The following is a 24,820-nucleotide window of genomic DNA, read 5'->3' on the forward strand; positions in this document are numbered from 1 at the left end:
TTTAACAAATGCATGTGGTTGTGTAACCACTAGCACAATAAAAAGAGTCACCATTTACATCACCCCCAAACTGCTCAAATGCTCCTTTGTCAACCTACTGTCCCCACATCCAAACCCTGGTTACCACTGTTCTTTTTTGTTTTTGTACTTACCATTTTGGCTTTGCCAGAACATCTTATTAATGGAATAATACAGTTTATGGCTTTCTGAGTTTGGCTTCTCTCACTTAGCATCATGTATTTGCTAGCTACCCATGTGCTGCATGCATCAATAAATCCTTCCACTTTATTGCTGAATAGAATTGCATTGCATACTGTTCCACAGTTTGTTTATCCATTTAACAATTGACGGACATCTGCGTTGTTTCTAGTTTTTGGCAACTATCAACACTGCAATAAACTTTCCCATACAGTTCTTTTCCTTTTTGTAATTTTTTTTGTGAACATGTATTTTATTTCTCTTGAGAAAGCACACAGGAGTGAGATTTCTGAGTCAAATCATTGTTGAAGTTGGAGAAAACTGATTTTTCACATGCCTATACTAATTTACATTCCCACTGCTGCTGCTGCCGCCGCTAAGTCGCTTCAGTCGTGTCCGACTCTGTGTGACCCCACAGACGGCAGCCCAACAATATATAAATATTCCAGTTGCTCCACATTCTTGCCAGTACCTGGTACTCTGTTCTATTTTAGTCATTCTAATAACAGTGTAGTAATATTTCATTGTAATTAAAATTTGCATGTGGTTAATGACTGATATTTGGAGAAGGCAATGGCATCCCACTCCAGTACTCTTGCCTGGAAAATCCCATGGACAGAGGAGCCTGGTGGGCTGCAGTCCATGGGGTCGCTAAGAGTCGGACACGACTGAGCGACTTCACTTTCACTTTTCACATGCATTGGAGAAGGAAATGGCAACCCACTCCAGTGTTCTTGCCTGGAGAATCCCAGGGACAGAGGAGCCTGTTGGGCTGTTGTCTATGGGGTTGTACAGAGTCGGACACGACTGAAGTGACTTAGCAGCAGCAGCAGCAGCAATGACTGATAGTAGTGAGCAGATTTTCATGGTATTACTTGCTACCTGTGCATCATCTTTGATTAAGTTTCTGTATACTCTGAACTATTTTCTTATTAAGTTATAATAGGTCTTTATATATTCAGAATACAAGTCCCTCATCAGAAATATTTTGTGCATATTGTCATATAGTCTAAAGTTATTCTGTTATTTTTCTAAAGTGTCTTTTGAAATGCAAGACTTTTATTTTGAAGATGTCCAATTTTATCAGTTTTTTGAAAAAATTGCAGTCATCATTTTTGTGTTGTAGCTTTAAAATTGTTGTTTGACCCAAGATCACAAGAATTTTCTTCTATCAGTTTTATATGTTTACACTTGATATTTGTGTTTATCATTCATTTCAGCTTAATCTTTTACAGTGCAAAGTGACACTGAAAGTTCTTTTGTAGAAAAATATCATAGTTTCAGTATTATTTGTTTAGGTGACTATCCTGAACTGCCTTGGCAGATATAAAAATATGTATAAGACAATTATATATAAATATGCATATATTTATGCTATTTTATTATTTAGTGTTTATATAATTTGTATATATTGTATCTAATTATGTACATATAATTACATGAATGCTAGAAAGAAAATATAAATTCTTTTTTTTTTTTTTATAGTGAAAACTTTTATATTTGGAATTAGCCAGCTGGACTCAGTTTAGATGATGCCAATTTTGTTGGCAACATCCAAAGCATCATAGTCAGGAGCCAGTCGAACATATGCCTTCTTCTCTCCATCAGGCCTGATCAGAGTATTGACCTTAGCCACGTCAATGTCATAGAGCTTCTTCACAGCCTGTTTAATTTGGTGCTTGTTGGCCTTGACGTCCACAATGAATACCAGTGTGTTGTTGTCTTCTATTTTCTTCATGGCTGACTCAGTGGTGAGGGGGAATTTGATGATGGCATAGTGGTCAAGTTTGTTTCTCCTAGGGGCGCTCTTCCGAGGATATTTGGGCTGCCTCCTAAGCCGCAGTGTTTTGGGCCGCCGGAAGGTGGGCGACGTCCGGATCTTCTTTTTTTTGTGGCTGTGGACACCTTTCAACACTGCTTTCTTGGCCTTCAACATGGAGTTTACAACTGTATATTTATCAGGCTTCAAATAAATTTTTAAAACTCTTGAATACTTGCTAGCAGACAAAACAAAGTCTGTGATAAGAAAAAAGAAAAAATGAAAGTAAATGAGCTAAAGTTTGAATCAAGAAGCCAGAAAAAGAACCATAGAATAAACACAAGTACATGGAATGTAGAAGATAAAAGCATAAATTAATAAAATAAAATTGCGTACTATTTATTACACTAAATATTGCAGAGACTCAAAAAGGGAAACCTGGTGCAACTAATTTTATGAGACAGGTAAAACTATGACACTTAAAAATTATAGAACATTTTTACATATGAACATAAAATCTAAACGTATTAAAGAAGTTAAGCAACTTTAATACAATAGTGTGTGTGTGTGTGTGTGTGTGTGCATGGATTATATCATCAGTCAGTGGGATTTACCATAAGAGAGAAATTATAGTCAAATGAAACTGTAATTGATTTAATTATGTATTTTAGCAGATTAAATTTGAGAAATATTCAGATTAGCTTAATAAATAAAAAGCTACTCAATAAAATTAAACATTTATTGATAATTTAAAATAATAATAAGAATGTTTTAGCAAAGTAGGAATAGAAATTTCCTTAAAGTGATTAATGAAATTACTACTGACAATCATAAACATAATGTTCTAAGATGAACCTGGAGATGCCTTTTAATTAATGAAAGAATTAATCACTATTGTCAATAACAGCCAATATTTTACCATTTCACACTCATGAAACAAGATAAAAGGAAAAGAGATATTAGAAAATAAAAAGTTAATATCATTTACTTAGAACAATGAGAATATGGAGATAAGGCACAGAAAATACAATAGGATTTTCATGTTATCTAGTCAACTCACAAAAATAAATATAATTTAAATATTTCAGCCACATCCAAATAACAATGTCATAGAACAAGATAAGTCATTTAAGATAACACAAAGATTATAAATCATAGTGGGATTTGTGAAACAAAGTTGAAGACTCTAAAATTAGATTGAATAAATAGAAAACAATATTCTCAAGTGAAAAATACTAATATTAAAATGTCAATCCTTCAAAATTAATTTATTAATTTAATGCAATTCTGATTGAGATCATAAGAGAAAAAGAGAGAGATAGAGATAGAGGTAGGAAAAAAGAGAGGGAGAGAGAGAGGGAATGGAACTGGGAGACTAAGGAATAAAAACAGGCAGTAAGATATGGAATAATAATAATCGGAGAGAAACCTTCCTAATATGATAGTTTAAGGTATTAACAATCATATCTCTCTGCTATTGACCCAGGAATAGAGAAATAATACAATGTTTGGAGTTTAGACTTCTCCAAAACAATTTTTATGCAAAAAAATTGTTAATATATGATAGAAATGATGTTACCCATCAATGAGGAATGAAGAGGGAATTCAGTAAATGGTGTGCTGGAACAACTATCTGTATAGAAAAGATTAAGTTTCATTCCTTTTCCCATAAAAGGTAAATCCACATGAATTAGTTATTTTAAAATGAGAAAAATATTTTAAAACTATTAGAGGAAAACAGTAAGATAACTTTGAACTCTTAGATTTAAAAAGTATTAGTTTGATATACAAAATTAGCAAAATCCATTAAAAATTAGACTAGTAAAGAACTAGATCAAGTTTTTAAATTATTATGACTAATGACGACCTAGTAAGATGAATGATGAGCCAGATTATGGTAGTGAAAACTGAAAGTGAAAGTCGTTCAGTTGTCTCTGATTCTTTGTGATCCCATGAACTATGTAGTCCATGGAATTCTCTAGGCCAGAATACTGGAGTGGGTAGCCTTTCCCTTCTCCAGGGTATCTTGCCAACCCAGGGATCACACCCAGGTCTCCATCATTGCAGGCAGATTCTTTACCAGTTGAGCCATAAGGGAAGCCCGATCATGGTAGTATATATTACAAAATATTTAACAAACAAATTTATTGCTAAGAATATGTTAAAAGCTTCTACCAATAATTACCTTGACTACACTGATATATATTTACACCAAAGCTTATGAACTTGCATACTTTAAATATATGCATTTTATTATATATCAATCAAATTTCAATTAAGCAGCTAAAAATTAATAGGAATATAACTCAATAGGAAGGTAGGCAAAATATATGAAAAGGCAGTTCACTAACAAGGAAAATTGAATGGCTCTTAAGGATATACTGTGTTTATGTGCTTAGTCGCTCGGTCGTATCCGACTCTGCGGCCCCATGGACTGTAGCCCACCAGGCTCCTCTGTCCGTGGGGATTTTCCAGGCAAGAATACTGGAGTGGGTTGTCATGCCCTCCTTCAGAGGATCCTCCCAACCCAGGGATCGAACCCAGGTCTTCCACATTGCAGGTAGATTCTTTACATCTGAGCCACCAGGGAAGCCCCATAAGGATTTAAAAAGATCTTAACTCTCACTAGCAATCAGGGGAATACATATTACAGTAATGATGTTCCATTTTACAACCATAAGATTAGCAAAATGAAAAGAAGGTAACAATACCAGATCATGGTGTATGCTGTGGAAAACAGAAAGTCTGATACATTGCTGCTAGAAGTGTGAAATAGTACAATCATATTACAGAGTAAATTTTGCGATATTGATTACAGTTAAAAATGTGAATATGCATTAATATCCAAAGGCCTAGTAATTTGAATTCTAATAGCTAGAAAAAAATCCTTGTATATGTGCCACATGGTACACATACAAAGATTTTTGTTGAAATAATGTTTACAATAGCAAAAATCAAAAGCAGTCAAAATATTACAAACAGGAAAATGGCTAAATAATTTATAATTTATCCCTGAATTGAGAGACTTACTAATAGGCAATAGCTAAGCTTAATTGTAAAGATCATGAATAAAATGTTGAGTGAACAATTTTTAGATTTAAACACACAGAATAAAATAATTTAATTAAAAATTTAAAATACACAAAATCATACTAAATGTTCTATGAAGATGCACATATAGGTAATAAAAGTACAATATAATTGGCTAGAAAGATATAAGATATGTTAGGTTTTTCATGGTGATTACTTCTGGAAGCTATATAGAGAGAGGTAGTTAGTACTGGGCAGAGAAAAAGAAAGCGATTTTGAATTTATCTGATAATATAATGTTCTTTCTCTTTATTTAAAAAATGTATATGTGTGTGTCTGAAGCGGTGATAACGTTATTAATAATATTAATCTGTAATATTATTCTATTCATGTTTCTGTGATTTTAAATATTTTGAAACAAAACAGTGGCTTCATATTTTCTTAAGATCTGAATGAGCAACAAATGCAAACCTTGTCACAAAATTGCAAAGCACTAAGTAATACAGGTACGGCAACCCTTATTTAAACAAAATATTAGGCCCATGTACCCATTTATTATGACTTACTGATTGATAAATGAATGCCATCTCATACTTAGTAATTATTAAATGAATAACAAACCAGTGACCAACTTATAAGTGCTGAGAAAATATGACAATAACAAAGCAAAGGGACCAGATGGAGGTGGGAGTGGAAATGTGGAGATATGCGTGCCTTCCAATGTTCCACACCAGGCTTAGCTTGCTGTCGACACTCAGTAAATGTTAAGCAACAATAATAATAATGGTACCATCTGCATGCCAAATTTAGACTAGTAGAAACATACAGGATTGACAGCCCTAAAGGCCAGACTTCCCTTACTTATTATTCTCAATGTGTACAGTATTTTTCTTAGCTCAGTTAATAGGATAAATATTCTTTCAGTCACTCAGCCAGAAAGCCACCATTATCTTTAACTCTCCCTGCTCAGTCATCACGCACAAACACTTTCAGAAATCTACCAGTCTACAGTGTCTTTCCCTTCCGAACCAGGCATAGCATTGCTATTATAGTTTCCATAAAAACTGCAAGACTCTATTTGTTACTTGCTCAGAAAAGCTCTGATAATGTTTTGTTACCTAAGAGGGTAAGATCATAGTATTTTAACTTGGTGTATAAGATTTTTTGATTGCCTCAACTCGTATTTCCAACATAATATCATGCTGCATCACTTGAAAACCTTCTCTTGCATCCTATTTGCCTCACATATGAGGCTAAGGAATTTTTTTCAAATAAAAAAAAACCCCAAACCTCTATGTACTTACACTTTTCTCATGTGAAATGATCTTACCTCTACCTGTTTTGATTTCTACCCATTATTCAAAGATCAATTTAGTTATCTCCTGTGTGAGAACATTGCTGTTCCTCCCAGGAGAATCTAATTTCTCTTTCATTTTCCTTTTATATATTGTTTGTGCTTTTCACACCATATTATAGTTAAAATTTATTATGCATCATATATTCTTCTAAGTTCCTTTTACCATCATATTAACAATATTATAATACATATTAACATACAATCTTCATAACAATCCCAGAAGGTCATTGTTAACCATTTGACAGACGAGAGAACTAAAGTATGGAGAAATCAACTGATTTGACCACAGATAGTAAGTGACAGAGCTGGGATCTGAATCCATAGAGCCTGCTTTCAACCACTAGACTAGATTCTAAGCTACTTAATAGAAAGTGATTCTCTTAAGACCACTTCATAAAGTTTTACCTTGATCCCATCCACCATCCCACGTAAGTATCAGATTCCTCACAGCACCTAACAGGGCTTCTTATAGCTGGCAAATAAATTATGATATGTAAAGGAAAAAGCAAAAAAATAAAAAGATTCAATTGATATCATTTAAAAGCATTATTATCACTAATATTATTATCAAACTAATATTATCTCAACAACAAAAAATAAAGCATCTAGCATTTATTCCATTCTTCACCCTCCAGATGGCAACTAGGCTTTGGAGATATTTAGTTCTAGCCTATCTTCCCCATTAAGAGTAATTAATAGCATTGTGTGCTTTATGTACTTCAAATGGAGTTAGAGCTGCTCTGGAAGATAAACCCAAAATGCACTGACAGTATTCTGCAAGACGTATGCCCTTGAGGGAATTAGGTAGAATTATTCACAAGGAAGCCCTGGGAACTAGACAAAAGGAGAACGTTATCAAAAAGTTTGTGTCTCTGCTCCCCAAATTCATCTGTTGAAATCCTAACCCCCAATGTGATTGTTTTAGGAGGTGATGTCTTGGGATGTAATTGGTCATTAAGGTGGAGACCTCATAAATAGGATTAGTGTCCTTGTAAGAAGAGATTGAAGCATTTGCTCCCTCTCTCTCTCTCTGTTCTCTACCATATGAGGATACACCTATCTGCAAACCAAGAAGCAGGCTTTACCAGACACTGGGTCTGCCAGCCAGAAGTCTTGGTCTTGAACTTTTCAGCCTCCAGAATCATGAGAAATAAATGTTTGTTGTTTAAGATACTAAGTTTATGGCGATTTGTCATAGATGACTAAAACATAGAGTAACCCTGGAAACCGACTAGGTGTGGTCTCCCTGCCAATCAAAGAGAAAATAGCCATGCATTTTCCTTTAGAAGCTATACTCAAAGAACTCCAGTTGTAGTGGAAAGTTGAAGATCCCTGTGTTCCAGGAAGACATCAACCATGAAAGTTATACTTCACAACACAGTTCCTGAGAAACCAAAGAAAACAATGATAGTGACGGAAATAACCCAGACTATTAAGACTTCTCCATATGAGCCTATTAGTTAGGACCATGTAGGTGCCAAAGAAGGATAGGAGTCCTTTAAACATTGATAATCAACTTTTTGACATTCCTGAGTTGGGAGTTTATAAGATATTTTAATTTAATTCATAAAAATAAGGAAATGTGGAAAATTAATACTTACTTTAGCTCATGCATACGTTGATCAATCAAACCACAGTTTGGAAGCTACTTGTAAAATAAAGTTTTATAGAGAACAGACATTTTTGCCTTGGTTGTTTTTGATAGATCCTAAAATCCATTTGTAGAGAAACCACAGACAGACGGACAATTTGACTAATTCCATCTGAACTTTGATGACAGAACATAATTAAAGAGAAATTATAAGAAAATGAACAGATTATCATTTTCTTTATTAAAAGAATCACACAAAACGGAAGAGTTTACAGTTTATTTTGTAATATCTCCACCTGACTAAATCCTAATCTTGTTAATTTCTCCCAGAGGAATAATGCCAGAAGAGTAAAAACTATATATGAAAAGATGTCCTTCACAATGTTATTTATAAAATAAAAAGTTAACCAAAATAATTTATTCAAGTTGAGACACTATTTAAAGAGAAAACTAGCACTAAAATTAACAGATATTCAATGATCTATATAACAGTCATAAATTAGGATGCTTTTTTTGCAGACTGGAAACTATGGTTATGGCTATAATGAATTTAGTTAGGTAAATTATAGTCCACTCATTAAAAATATTGGCTATAGAGACTACTCTTAAAATTCTTATTCAACTCAATAATATGTATTACACAAAAGGTATATCACACTGAATATGTTCCCTGTTTAGAGGAAAGTGAAATTTTATCGACTTTTGAAGTTGTATTATAGTGTGCTTTCACTATATAAATATTGTTAGCATACATATGGATACTAATAATTAAAAAAAAATAAGAACTTGTGCCTGACTTTTAAGATGGTGAATGAAATTTTCGGTGATTTCTGTTTTTTTTTTTTTTACTTTTCACTTGTGTTATTTCTATAGCATTGTTTAGACAATACCTTGCTAAGTCACTTCAGTCGTTTCTGACTCTGTGTGACCCCATAGACGGCAGCCCACCAGGCTCCCCTGTCCCTGGAATTCTCCAGGCAAGAACACTGGAGTAGGCTACCATATCCTTCTCCAATGCATGAAAGTGAAAAGTGAAAGGCAAGTCACTCAGTCGTGTCCGACTCTTCGCAACCCCATGGACTGCAGCCTACCAGGCTCCTCCGTCGGTGGGATTTTCCAGGCAAGAGTACTGGAGTGGGGTGCCATAACCTTCTCTGAGACAATACCTTAGAAATGACAAAAAATGACAAACTTGAATATTCAATCTATTGGCATTAATAATTAGAGTTAATTAGCAAATATATTATTTATTGAGTTCTATTAGGTAATAAGTATTCCCTGGTGGTTCGGATGGTAAAGAATCTTCCTGTAACGCAGGACACCCAGGTTTGATCCCTGGGTCAGAAAGATACCCTAGAGAAGGGAAAGGCTACCCACTCCAGTATATTTGCCTGGAGAATTCCATAGACAGAAAAGCCTTGTGGGCAACAGTCCTTGGGGTTGCAAAGAGTCAGACACAACTGAGCTACTAACACACACTATTGTGATAAATGCTTCGTTTATAACTGCATATGATGAACTTTAGGTTTAAAGGAATTAAGTAATTGGCCAAAGGTCAACCCCATGGTAAATAGCTAACTCCAGCATCGAATGGCTGATCGCAAAAGATGTGCTGCTCACCCACTGGAGAAGGCCCTGTCCTGTTCCACACCTTATTTAATTTTCATTTGGTTTTATGCTAACATTAAACACTCAAAATAACAGCCCTGAATCTGGCTATGACCCAATGCAAGGTCTCCCAGGAGACTGCTGGCCGAGTATCAGAGATCCCAGATGGGAAACCCATATAAGCCACCTTCCTAGGCTTTCTTTGGCAGCGTATATTTCGATCCCAGATGGAAACTGCAAGTGAACAAAACCAAATTGTACGGTTCAAATATGCTGGATTGATTCAGCTCAAGTTTCTTGAAATTAAATTTTTTGAAAGTTAAAATCATGGGATGAATAATTTTTTAATTAGAATTTTTTCATGTAATCTTTTGACTATAAAATGTAGCCCTCTAAATCATAGTGATGAATTGGAAAAATAATGCCATTTTGCAGTACATTTTACCCTTTTAATAAGAAATTTTCATTTTTGTTTTCCTTAGGTCTTATAGTCCATGTTTTTTTCTTCATGTTTTCTTCATGTTTTTATCCTTCTTTTACCTGAAGTATTTTTATACTTCTCAACATCTGAGAAGATGGCACAAGGCTTCTTCCCTCTGAATAATGTGATAGGGAGTTCATTAGTTGATCCAATGGCTAGTACTTGGCACTTTCACTGCTGGGGTGTATGTGTTATTAATGGCTATGTATGTGATGTGACGTGTTAATTGTTGAAGAATGACCCTATCCAGGCCTCTGAGGAAGAAATTAAGCTGACGTTTCATTGAAGGCGAAGAAAGGAAAGAGACAAGTATTTGGTCAGTGAGAGAAATACAGCCAGACTTGGAAGGAGAGTTGGATTCTCTTTGAAGAATTATGGAAGTGGCAGAGAATTTAGAGGTGACGGCAACTTGCAATCTATGCCATACAGAGTTTGGCTGGACTCCTGTAAGAGGTCAGGCTATTGCATGTGCAGAATGGTTTTTTGGTACCACTCTTTGTAAGTAACAATAGCAGTGCTGCTGAGCCAGGAGCACAGTCTTTGACCAAGAAAAAGATACAGTCCTAACATTCAAAAGTGATATTTTATAGTTGAGAAGAGCTAACCATGTGATCACAATAGCAAAAGGATCATGCATGTTTCCACTGTCCTGACACCAAGTAAGCTTGATATACGCCATCATGAGTGATACTGGATACTTTACTAGCATGGGTGATAAGGTCTCAGAGCTAGGTTTAATTTAACCTAGGGAAAAAATGTAAATGTGGCATTTCTCACACATAAGTTTTATAGAATAAGTTCATAATGCTATATGTAAAATGAGCTATATCATCATAAGATTCTCTTACTGAAAAAACCATGTGTCATCTACGAAAATGTGAAATCTCTGCCATCTGCAGATCTGTTTAAGTATTTTTGAAAACAAGCTTTTTTGAAAGATTTATAAAGTAAGAACTTCAAGCAGAAATTTTGTTTCCAAAGGTGAGATATTCTCAATTTTGAATATTCAGCAAAGTGTATGTGATGTCTTGTAGGGGAAAGATGGAAAAGAAAAAGGACATTAACTTAAATTCAACAGTTTTTATTTAGGTGGATGTATGAATATATTTGCTGCATGGCAAAGCATTTGCAGAATCGCCCACCTACTCAACTACCGAGATTAAATCCCATCATACTTACAAGTAAACAAATTCTTAGGCCATTTTCCCTCAAATCTTTATAAGAATGTCAAGACAGTTTGGTGCTAGACATCTAAATGGAAAAGATATGAATTCTGGAAATCTGTCAGCTAGTACTTTTGTATAATTCATCATGAATATTAGTTATCTCTTTTCAACAGCATAAGTGGTAGTAAAAAGATTAATGTTTGTTTTTTTTTTTTTTTTGGACAAGCCAAATGTTTCCTGGATTTTTTTTGCAATAGTGAAGAAATGTAAATATTTAAGTAGAAGTATTTTGAGTGTGCTGCAAGAGAAATTTCACCAAAACAGTATTTATACATTTTCATTCTATAATTAGGCTTATTCATTTTATCAATCTTTTCAAAGAATCAGCTTTTTATTTCATTGATTCTCTTTTTAGATTGAGCACTTAATAGGTTTCCATTTTCTTTCCTTTCTTAGCCTATCAGTTATAATTTGTTTACTTTCTTTGGTGATTGCCCTTGAGTTTGCAATATACATTTGAAACAAATACAAGTCCTCTTTCAAATAACAATATATCACTTCTCATGTAGTGCAAGTACAAATATAGCAAATAATTATCATTCTTTACTACCATCCCCTGTATCATTGCTCTCATTAATTTCAGTTACACATAAGCTATAAGCATTGAATACATTGTTGCTTTTATTATTTTGAATACACTGTTTTCTTTGATAGGTTAAAAATAAAACTAATAAAAGTTTTGATTTTACTTTTATTTTTTCTTTTTTTAGTCTCCTCTTTTCTTTATGTTGATCTGAGTTTCTGACCAATATTATTTTCCTTATCTCTAAAGAACTTCTTTTAACATCTTTTTTTGAAAAGCAAGAAATTCCCTCAATATTTGTTTGAGAAAACCTGAATTTCTCCTTCATTTCTAAAGTATAGTTTTGTAGGGTACAGAATTCTAAGTTCATATTTTTTTCTCTCAACACTAAATATTTCATTTCATTCCCTTCTTGCTGCGTGATATCTGATAAGCAGGATGTAATTATTACCTTTGATTCTAAAACTAAAATACTCACCAGCAAGCAGTAAGGACTTCATTGCTAGTGGTAAATGGGATGACAATAACTCTTGCATGCCACAGACTTATATTCATTCAGTAAGAGTCTTACCAAAGATATGTAGATTAAAATAAGGTGTAGGCAAAAGCTTTAGCTTCAGGAACAGTTTTAAAAGGTTGATATTTAAATATCATGGTAGGGACAATGGTAATTCTTAAGATTGTCATTTGACTGGCTTTTATTTACAACTTTCAAAGCTTAAAAAATAAAGTAATAGACTCAGGTAGTTTGAAAAAAAAAAAAAGAAAAACCTCCATGAGGACATCTCCTGTAGATACAAGGCAGAGGCTCAACTTTTAATGATAAAAGTAGTACAGTTACAACTAATTCTATGACCTTTCTAGGTCTCATGTAAAAGACTTGGTGCTAATAGAAAAAAGAATGAGACTTGAGGCCTTGGTGGGAACATTTGATTGAATGAGCTTCACACTTCTAACCTCGGGATTCTCCTGTATATTCTGTTCTGGTAGAGGCAGTTTCTTTTCCCTTGTCATAAAAAAGATGCCTCTATTCCCTGGAATTTCTGCAAAAACATCTGAGACTTTTGTTTTGCAAGATCATATTCTTGTTTTCATCAAAAATGCCCCCACTTCCTTTTATTACTTCCACAGTAGTAAATACAGTCAGCTTGAACAGGAAAATAAAACCCTTATTTCAGGAGAAGTTAGACAGAAGAGAGGAGAATGGGAGGGGAGTGTGGAGGAGACAGAGAGGGAGGGAGAATCAATAAGCAAATGGGATAAAATGTTAATAACAGATGAACTGGGGTTAAACTTATATATATGTTCTTTGTACTATGTTTATTTTGTAACTCTTAACTCTTTGTAAATTGAGATTATTTCCAAATACAAAATTTTAAAGTGTATATTTTCCAAACTGTGCTTTAAAAGTATGAGAAAAAAAAAAATAAGCTTTTCCTCTTGAGACTCTTAAATGCTATATCTCTAAGGAGAGCAAAAGTTATAAAAATATTCTTTGATTTTAAGATTCTAAAAGAAGCTAAAATCTTTTAAACTTCACACTCAACATCCCCAAACACATTTTCAGAAATAAATCTTATATGATTAGTTGGATGAATAGCTTTTTATATCTAATAAAACCACTTTCCTTAGATATGCCAGAGCAGGAGATTGTGAAATTGGTATGAGCTGGTTCAAAAGTAATCCAAGTCTTTGCTTGCATTCCAAACAAGCAAGATCAAAAACTAAGTCTAAGAAGCAAGTTGTTCCTTAATTATTTGACTTCTTTGACCCTAAGAAATACCTGAATTTTAAGGGACAAAGTAATTCCCATGAAATTGAATGTTCTAAGACCTTAAAATGTAAGATGCAAAGTAAATGTCCAAAATGAATCACCCTCCTCACTTTAGTTAAGAATTGTTTAAAAAATATTTCATATTTTTAAGTTTATGAGATATGACAGGGAGATTAATTTTAAAAATCTGCCAAAGATTGTGTTATTATTATGTCTGATAAATTATTTCCACTCACTTATATAATTTAATGTCCAAATTACAAATGGTAAAATGCTTTAACTAATATATAATGTCATTCTATTGGAACTTTAGGATAAGTGGCTCTTTATTTCTCTAATCTGACCACTGCTTGTCTGCCTCTTCAGTACAAAATTGACATATTGCTTATACTATGAAACAAAAGTGACATTTAAAACCTCTTTTTGTGGGATAAGTCTCATCAGGCAGGGCAAGCAGAGATGAAAACATGTCTCTCATTGCAGAGATGATAATTCCTGGGGAGAGTTTTTGCAGTTCTTTCTCTTTTTTTCTCATTTTCCAGAAGCAGTAGTTTAGGGTTTAAATGCTTAATCAGTTCAAACTCCCATATTAGATGAGCTCTAACAGCAAATTAAGACTTCTAAGGTGTCCTAAAAATATCAGGTGATTCACTACCATGGGATAGACAAACTATATTTGTCCTACTGGTCATATTTTCAGTACACAAATTTTATTTTAACCCACTTATTTTACATCAGAATAAACTGTGGCCTTGACAAGGAAGATAACCTGTCTAAAGATGAGTTGGAATTAATACCCAGACATCTTCCCACTCTAGTATTCTTGCTTGGAAAATTCTATGGACACAGGACCCTGGCTGGCTAAAGTCCATGGGGTTGCAAAGAGTCAGACACAACTGAGCATGAGCGCACGAACATACACACACACACACACACACACACATTTTGCTTAAGTCTAGTATTATATGAGGCACGCCTAGAAAACTGTTTTTGTTTACTCTGGGTTTACCCTGCTGGTGACTTTAGTCTGAGTGCAAGATGGAAGCTCAGATTCCTTGTGTTGATAATGATATTGAAATCATTGCATATATATTAGTTTTAAAGTTAAACAGGGTCATTCCCATGTGAAATCTAACTGGGTCTGCGGAGTTCAAATAGGTTTTAACTTTTGTGGTGGTTGATGCTTGACTTGAGCCTACAACTTCAACATATATTGTTTTAACTTTTAAAAATGAATTTTTAGTATTTCAAGATAAAATAGAAACTAGAAAAACAATAGAAAATATTAGCAAATATAAGTGTTAGTTTTTTGAAAAGGGGAAGTGTATTGATAACCCTTTAGCTAGCTTAATCAAAAAAAAAAAAAGAGAGAGAGAGAGTGGAAAGACTCAAATAAACAAGAATGTGAATAAAACAGGAGACATTAAAACTTAAGAAATTCAAAGATTCATACTAATATGAAAAGTATACCCACAAAATTTGGATAACCTAGATGAAATAGATGAATTCCCAGAAACATAGAATTTGGAAAGACTGAATCATAAAGAAACAGAAAATCTGAACAGACTAATAGTGAGTAATAATGTTGAAGCTGTAATCATAAACCTCCCACTTGTTAATCATAAACATCCTACTTGTGAATTTTATAAACATTTAAAAAAATTAACACAGATCTTTCTCAAGCTCTTCCAATAAAATTGGAGAGAAGGGAACACCTTAGAATTGCAAGCTCTTGTTCTGAAAAATACCCATGGAAAATTTTGAGGACTACATTGATTCTGTATTCTTCCAAAGATAATTTATGTTTTCCTTGGCCAGATAACTGGGTACACTATCAACTTGGGATCTTTTTTAAATAAAGTTCTGACCTTAAGTTTTGCTGGATAATATAGGTGTGTAACCCAGAGTTACATAACCATATGAGAGTCAGCCTATGTTTGTAGGGTAATTATGAAATTTGAACTGTCATTGGATCTAAAACATGAGATCTCAAATGCTTTGTATTTGTCATTTTAGGCTGAGGACTTAGGGAAGCAGGTGATAAATGGAATTATGGTCCAAATCCGAGTTACTGTATGTAGGACAGGTCCTTGGATGCATCCTCAGGTTGTATCCATGATCCCCAGAACATAATTGGCATGCATATACTTATAAGCTAGTTGAACCCTCATATTGATTATCTTGACTGTGGAACAAATTATATTATGGTAAGAAATACCAAGTGAAAGCTCCTGAAACTGTCCCATCACACTGCCAGGATAGTAAGCCAGCTGTATTACCACATCCCAGAAGGAACTGCAGAGGTAAATATAATTATCAAAGATATAAAATAGGCTGGAGTGGTGACCCTGCCCCCATTCAGTTCAGCAGTACCATGCCCCCAAACTCAGAGGGGTAATGACAGATAACAGAGAATATGGTAACCCTCACCAGATGGCAGTACCCACTGCAGCGGATCCTTATTAAATAGACCCAGATAGTCTCTAACACTTAGTATGCAGCTATTGAACTGCAGAATGTATTATTGTCAATCCTCATCGGCAAAGGAAAAAAGAGTTTGTTTTGAATGAGATAGACTGCAATACACATTTATTGTTTTGACCCTGAGATATGTTATTTTTTTGATCTTTATTCCAGTAGTTGGCAGGTACTCTGGTTATCTTAAAATTCTGTGTAATATTATACTAGTCCACTATATTGCTCCACCATGCTACCTGGACTTGGGAAGGAGGAAATTTCAAGTACATTTTATAGTTTGTTTATGGCTTCAAAAATTATAAAATATAACTTCAGAAAACAACCTGAATTTATTCTTATGTATCTAACTCTTTAAATGTATATAATTTTGGTATATCTTGGGAAGTTATTTTTTTCTAAATTTTGAAACAATTTATTCTAGATATATTATTAAATAACCCCCAAGTTCCTTATTTATTTGCAGATGTCTTCAAAATATGTTATTTGCAGTCTATTTTATTGCCTATTATCTATTTTGCACATATATTTTATTGAGCACAATATTTTTTTAATTTAGAGAAATATTTAAACTATGTCTACTTTTGCTTTTTAAATATTCTTTGACATCCTTACCTGTTTATGTTTCCAGATAATATCTATTGTCTCATTATAAGGTTCCAAGAAAAAAAACGGTAAGGTTTAGTAGTGAAATTATGTTAATTCCACTAATTAATTTGGGAAAATTAAAATCTTTATAATTATTAGACTTATCCATAGTAAAAGTTTCTGCACTTATATATTCAATAAATTGTCACTGATTTATATAAAATATGAATATTTTCACTGTGTTAATCAAAGAAAACTTTGTATTGTTCCCTTTGTACATGCAATCTACATTAATAAATATTTTATAAGAAACATCAATGAATAAAGCAAACCAGGAAATAAAGCCTGAAAAAATGTATTCTATTTTCTATGTAAATCTAAACCTTATAAATGTAGATATGCTGTCGTATGTAGAAAAGGAAAATGATAATGGTGAAGAGTCCTTGGCATCACACAGAGAATTAATTGAAAAGTAACAGGATTTAGCCTATATAAATGAGAAGTTATAAATTAATTATATTGGAAAGTTTTTCATATAAACAGAATAGATATATGTATGGTCATAAGAAATACAATTGCACCATGGATAGAAATCTCAAGGCAATAGATTTGGACAAAGTATTTTAATAAATTAAGTTAATGATAACATAGGCTATCCTAGATGGCAGTGAGCTAGCCCTTGCCCTTAGAGAAGACGATACCACTTGGAAGGGTATTTGTGAAACAGATAAGGTATTAAACAGTGATATTTTGAATTTCCTTCAATGGTAAGTCTACGATAGCATGGAACTCACTGTATAGTTTTTTCTTCATTCTGATGTTCTTCTAATCGCAAATACAAAATTCATGATCTTAAAAAAATATACTAGATCATCATTCCCATGACTGCATTGCTTCAGTTTTTAGTTCAGTAAGCAGGTTTTTTTTTTTTTTTTTTTTCTTTTTTTTGGCCGATGTAATACCACACCTGTAACATAGGATATCATTTGAGGACACAGCCCTTATTTAAATTCCTTCAGGGTTCATTTTAAAGTTAATGGTTTCTGCTGATGTGTTGGATTTGCTTCACATTGTTAAATGCTTGAATACAAGTTAGAAAAGCTAACTTTACATTCTTTTGCTTGTGAACAAAATAAATCCCCCAAGACAAAAACCAAGAAGGGTGATTGACCTAACTCAGTTTTTGTGCCTTTATTTGTTAAGGAAGTTGAAAGTGCCATGAGATTGATTTAATCAAATAAATAGGTTGGGGTTGACACTTAGGTAATTTGTACAATTCTGTTTGGTCCCCCTTCTAAGTACTGCCAAGCCTGTTTCCATGTGGACAAACCAGACTGTTTGCTGGTAAATTATCACTTTTTGGAAACTGAGCTAACACTACTTCACTTAAAAAAAAAAAAAAAACGCTTGTAAAGTCTAATGTAAATACCTAACAGCCCACCCTTGTTTGTGTTTCAGCTGGGTGGTTTAAATGGTTTGTGAACTTTGTTTACTTCACATACAAAATCAGCTGGTTTTCTTAGTCTCTAACTGGAAACTGATAACTTCTATTTCTTTGATTACAAGTAGAGCAGTTTTTAATCTCTTGGAAAAGATTTTAAGAAAGCATTTACTATTTTTACACTTAACTCATGCATTTTCAAGAATTATTTTCTGTTTTCTAATTTTATTTATTTATTTTATTATTTATCTTTGTGCTGGGTCTTCGTTGCTGTGTGGGCTTTTCTCTAATTGTGGCAAGCAGGGGCTACTCTCTAGTTGTATGGCATGGGCTTCTCTTTAAGGTTGTTTCTCTTGTTGCAAAGCATCGGATCTAGGGTGCGTGGACTCAGTAGTTGTGGTTCCTGGGCTATAGAGCACAGACTCAATGATTGCAGCACACAGGCTTGTTGCTCCGTGGCATACGGAGTTTTCCCAGATCAGAGATCGAACCTGTGTCTCCTGCATAGGCAGGCAGATTATTTACCGCTGAGCCACCAAGAAAGCTCTCAAGCACTTTTGAGTGGCACAGTGAGCAAAACAAAAGTATGTACCAGCTTTGTTCAGTGAGATTCAGGCATCCTACTACATATACTCCAGGACATATGTGAGGTTCTAAGGAAAGAGAATGAACCCAGTTTTTGCATAGAATTGCTTAAGAAGTAATAAGGGAGGAAAGAAACAAATATAATTTGTTTCATCACGCAAAACAAAACCTGAGTAGCACGAGAAAGGGATTAAGTGCCATAAGAGTTCCTGAACAAGAATAAAAACTTTTCATTGGGAAAGATTTTGTGAGCTCAAAGGTCAACAGAGTTTGAACCAGGAAAATGAAAAAGAAGAATTGAGGCCCAATAACAGGTAAGCAATCAGCTTTCAAACCATCGGAGAAGGCAATGGCACCCCACTCCAGTACTCTTGCCTGGAAAATCCCATGGACAGAGGAGCCTGGTATGCTGCAGTCCATGGGGTCACTAGGAGTCGGACACGACTGAGCAACTTCACTTTCACTTTTCACTTTCATGCATTGGAGAAGGAAATGGCAACCCACTCCAATGTCCTTCCCTGGAGAATCCCAGGGACGGGGGAGCCTGGTGGGCTGCCGTCTTTGGGGTCACACAGAGTCGGACACGACTGAAGCGATGCAGCAGCAATCAGCTTTCTAAGTGAATCAAATAATTCACTAGTGAATTTTAAGACATGTGCTTTAGTCTATAGTAAGGTGAATATTGCCCTTTATGGCATTACTTTTATAACCAAATTAGGTCATTCAGAAAGGCTTGATTTTTCAGGGACACTGAAGCATACATCACTATAAAATCTCCAGAGAAGCCTGACCTGATACTGCATATAATTGAGACACTCCTGCTTCCTTCAGGGAGTAAATCAGTTGATTTTCAACTGTTTTATTCACCTCTAATTTAAGTGTCCTCTTTCTAAACGGTAATTTGACCCAGAACATCTCTGAATTGTCTGAGACATTTAGCAATTCCTCAAGGGGATCTTACACTTATGAGTCGTGATGAATTCAGAAGTTAGAACAAGTTAATGACTTTTGAAAAAAAAAATGTATTTGATGTGGTAGGATTCACTTCCAGGAAATCACTTAGCATAAAACTAAAGGTCAGGAGGATGGAAAGTAGTAACATGATTGCCTCACACCATTTCCTTTAATGTTAAATAAGGAACATTTCTGAGTACTTATCAGAAGAGATGTTTTCATAAACTGACATTAGAAAGGAAGCATAATATTGTTGAAAGAGTCTAGGATAGGAATTGGGAGACCTAGAATCAATTCTGATTTTGATACAAAATTATTGCATAACTCTAATCATGTATTTCTCCTCCTGGGGCCCCAAATTCCTCCTGTACCTGTCCAATAAAAGAGTTGGAGATCAACTTTAAGGTTATTTCTAGTTCTGACAGTGTTATCTAACTTTGTTGTTCATTTGATCTTTCTGTACTTCTCAGATAGAGAGAATTAAGATGCTGACCTGGTTTGAGTATATAGGCTTGAACATATTTGAAGATGACCTAGTAGTGAATTGGACAAAGATGAATCTCAACCAGACTTACATTAGAAGTGAAATTGAGAAGTTTAGGAATACATCACTTGTCCATAAGCCAGTTCTAAGAATCTGGAGTTAAAAGAAACTGAATTTATTAATAAGTAGTATAGTTTGAGGTTCTGTATTACATTTGAATTTCAATTTCAAAGTCTTAAAATAGCAACTATTTGCAAAATCATAGTCCTAGCAGTGACTACTAGGAAATTAATTGAACAAAAAACTGTAAAATTTAAAAAGAATGAATGGAGTGACAAATTGCTTGATTATAATGATTAAAAAATAGGTTGATCATATTTAAATGACAGCCTAGAAAACCAATCTGAAAATTGGAAATATTGTTAACATAAGTTCCTATGCCCGATGCACAGTGAGGCCAAACAAATGGAAAAGTCAGGGTTTGGAGCAGAGAAAGGTTTACTGCAAGGAGAAGAGTAGCTTTTGCCCTAAAAACCTGAATTCCCGGAAGGGTTTAGACAAAGCACTTTTAAAAGCCCAATGTTCATCGCAGCACTGTTTATAATAGCCAAGACATGGAAGCAACCTAGATGTCCATCAGCAGATGAATGGATAAGAAAGCTGTGGTACATATACACAATGGAGTATTACTCAGCCATTCAAAAGAATACATTTGAATCAGTTCTAATGAGGTGGATGAAACTGGAGCCTATTATACAGAGTGAAGTAAGCCAGAAGGAAAAACATAAATACAGTATTCTAACGCATATATATGGAATTTAGAAAGATGGTAACAATAACCCTGTGTACGAGACAGCAAAAGAGACACTGATGTATAGAACAGTCTTATGGACTCTGTGGGAGAGGGAGAGGGTGGGAAGATTTGGGAGAATGACATTGTAACATGTAAAATATCATGTAAGAAACGAGTTGCCAGTCCAGGTTCGATGCACGATACTGGATGCTTGGGGCTAGTGCACTGGGACGACCCAGAGGGATGGTATGGGGAGGGAGGAGGGAGGAGGGTTCAGGATGGGGAACACATGTATACCTGTGGTGGATTCATTTTGATGTTTGGCAAAACTAATACAATTATGTAAAGTTTAAAAATAAAATAAAATTAAAAAAAAAAAAAAAAAAAGCCAGGTGGGGGGCTTGTATCACAGGGGTAACACTATCAGTCCTTAGGCTCAAAGGCCTGGAGCTATGTATTCAAGCAATTTATATCTTCTGTTTGTTGAGGAGGTTTTTTTTTTTTCCCCTACATATGCAAAACAGCTCAGGAAATATTTGTGCATCAAATACTATTTTTGAGGCAGTTCAGAGAAGTGCTAAAGCAGAGAATATGGGAGAAGGCCTGTTCCAGGAAGGCCCCGTGGGGTCCTGCTTGGTTATATTATCAAGGTTAGTTAAGGCTTTTCTGGCTGACACATTCATTTTTAGATGGGGAAACTGAGGAACCAGAGAGATTTGTCTCAGAGAAAGAGAGCTAAAGAGAAAATGGAAAATATAAGCAACTGACAAATATATTTATATATACACACAAATACAAATATATGTGTATCTTTAAGACCGTGGAACAACCCTCCTTCCAAAAGTCCCCTTTTCCCTGTTTGTAGAACAGCTTAAGCCTCCTAGGTCTTCTCTAAATTCCAATGAGGGATTTAATCAGTAAAGTGAGAAAATGTGGAAACAAAGGAAAATTCAAGCAAGACAAATAATAACTATTAGCCATAAAACAAAGTTAAAGACCTTTAGAGCCTCCTCAAGGTAGTAATCTGAGATAGTGTTCTGCAGTATTCTGAGCAATATCCTTGAGCTGTTTTGCAGTCATTAAAACCCCTGCCCCACCAGTTGGATGAAGTTAACTATATTCTTACTACCAGTAGGTAGACTCTAGACTACAGACTGGTTGGAACTAGAAGATTGGTGATTTTACTCTGAAACAGCACCTTGTTACCTCACCACCAACCAGTCAGAAGGATGCCTACATGCTCATTACACACCCTTCAACCCTGTCCCTTATTTTGCTTTCAAAAAACCTTTCCTGAAAACCTTTAGGGCAATCAAGTCTTTTGAGCAAGAGTTGCTCATTCTTGCTTGGCCCCATGTTGGATGCTCTGCAGTAAATGCGGTACTTTCCCTTATCACAACCTGTTGTCACTGGATTCTAGACTGGTTTTAGGACAGGCCGACTCAAGTTTGCTTTTATCACCTATATGCTTCCTAGGTGGCGCCAGGGTAAAGAACCGGGCTGTCAATGCAGGAAACATAAAAGAAGACGCAGGTTTGATCCCTGGGTTGGAAAGATTCCCTGGAGGAGGGCATGAAAACCCACTCCAGTATTCTTGCCTGGAGAATCCCATGGACAGAGGAGCCTGGCGGGCTACAGTACATGGGGTAGCAAAGACTTGAACATGACTGAAGTGACTTAATATGCATGCATATAAAGAAAGAGGGGAGGGGGAGAGAAATAACTAATATGCAGGCTTTTAGATCTGAAGAGTTTAAAAGATATAGAAAAAAAAAACATTTTACTTCAGAAAAAAATCAGAAACTAGCTCTTATTTGAATATTACTTAAGTAGAAATATTTGTCTTCTTGGTTTCAGGTTGAACAAATGCAAACTATGAAATATTAGGTAAATTCTAGAGATGTTGCTACTGCGTTAGCTCTTCTAAAGTTATCTGTGTTTTAGAAGGAAATTTGTGCATTTGTAATTACTTTAAATTACTGATAGATTTAGAAATATTGGACTCAGTGTGCAAGAATTGGACTTTGAATCATACTCTAAAATTATAGAAGGGTTAATTCAGATAAGTTTCACAAATTTGATACTGAGAATTGGTTTGCATTCTGATTGGAACTTAAGAAGATATAAAAATGAGGAAGGACCTCCTCAGAGAAACAGTAGTCTGTGGAAAGACACAGGTTGTTTAAAGAGCTAGATGATTTGAGAGAGGATGTGGAGAGTTGCTGCAGATGGGCTTGGAGATATAAGTTGAGGCAAAAAGAAGAAAGGTTCATTTGCTTGGATGTTTGGATTTTATCTTGTAAGTAACAGAGTGTCAAAGAGGCTTGTAAGCATGGTAAATGAAGATCAAATCTGTTTTTAGGAAGCTAGTTAAGAAGAAACAACAGATAATAAAGGGGAAAGTACGTGAAATTCAATATAGTGTTATTTGGCTGAAGCACAGATGAGAAATTATGATTTCTTTTTTCAAGTAAATCAATGAAAGTAAGACCAGATAAAATAAAAATTCCTGAAATATAATAACTCAGGTTCTGCACTCTTTGCAACAAGTCTCTTTGGATTTGAATATAGAGCTTGAGAAGAGCAAGAAAATTACCGTAAATTTTTTAGTTTGGAAGACCAGTGGATTAGACAACATTATTCAAGACTGAGACAACTTGACTGATGATTCTGAAAAGTCAAATCTGTATGGTTAACATTACCTATTTCCTTTTATCAGTTTTATTTTATTTATCCGTCTTTTATGCCAACCTCTATCTGTAAGGTTGTGGATATTCCTCTGTTCATTGGAAACCTAGAGAGATGGACATGGACCCAGGGACACAAGAAAGAGTTCAGTGAGAATTGTGAGATCAGTAATAAAGTACTAGCTGGCAGTAGGCAGTGACACAGAATAAAGACATTACTTCTATCTGCTCCTGTAATGGGTCTATGTCTCTGCAGTTAAATTGTGAGCTCCTTGAGATCAGGAGCTGGGTGTTATTCATCTTTGAATTTGTGAACCTAGCAGTGTCTTGATCCCTAGTTGACATTCAGAAAATGTTTATTGACTAGAATTGATAGCAAATACATTAACAGAGAAGTTTTTGTACACAAAACTTCAGTAAAATCTGTTAATCTTTCATTTTCTTATAGCCTAATAGAGAGACAAGGTGAGTGAAAACAAATTCAGTTTTGAAAGAATTTGAGCAAAAATAATTCAGAAGAAATGTATTTTCTGAATGGATACATCTTGTGTGAAATGAGAGTTGGTTTAACCAGGTACACCTCTGGGACCTGACCTCCATTTATGAGTCAGAGTTTTAGGGGCAGGGACTTCCCCCTCACTATTTTTTTGTTTCACATGTAATCCTCATACAACTTGTAAACCAGGGCCCAATGTAATAACTTGGTGGATGAGACAAAATCGCATTTCATTTAAACAAATGAAACACAAAAACAAGATTCACTGTCTCTAGCTACTTAGCCAGCTCTTACCTAGGGTGTGTCTCCTTTTGTTGTTCAGTTGCTCGGTTATTTTGACTCTGTTACCTCACAGAATGCAGCACACCAGGCTTCCCTGTACTTCACCATCTCCCAGAGCTTGCTCAAACTCATGTCCATTGAGTCGGTGATGTCATCCAACCATCTCATCCTCTGTCATCCCCTTCTCCTCCTGCCTTCAATCTTTGCCAACATTAGGGTCTTTTTTAATGACTCAGCTCTTCACACCAGGTGCCCAAAGTTTTGGAGTTTCATCTTCATCATCAGTACTTCCAGTGAATATTCAGGACTGATTTCCTTTAGGATTGACTGGTTGGATCTTCTTGCAGTCCAAACAACTCTCAAGAGTCTTCTCCAATGCCGCAGTTCAAAAGCATCAATTTTTCAGTGCTCAGCCTTCTTTATGATCCAATCCCACATCCATACGTGACTACTGGAAAAACCATAGATTTGACTATACACATCTTTGT

The 24,820-nt window shown here is 34.8% G+C and overlaps 1 long non-coding RNA gene and 1 pseudogene across 2 annotated transcripts in view; one reads left to right on the forward strand and one right to left on the reverse strand.

Moving 5' to 3' along the window:
- The window catches only part of LOC113890546, an 80,629-nt gene that overhangs the window by 42,919 nt on the left and 12,890 nt on the right, over nucleotides 1-24,820 (forward strand). The gene's annotated exons all lie outside the window — the stretch shown is intronic.
- LOC113890535 lies at nucleotides 1,666-2,149 on the reverse strand (annotated as a pseudogene). The gene has a single exon (XR_003510517.1). The product of XR_003510517.1 is annotated as a 60S ribosomal protein L23a pseudogene (transcript).

Source organism: Bos indicus x Bos taurus, chromosome 1 (assembly GCF_003369695.1).
Source record: "Bos indicus x Bos taurus breed Angus x Brahman F1 hybrid chromosome 1, Bos_hybrid_MaternalHap_v2.0, whole genome shotgun sequence".
Lineage (NCBI taxonomy): Eukaryota > Metazoa > Chordata > Mammalia > Artiodactyla > Bovidae > Bos > Bos indicus x Bos taurus.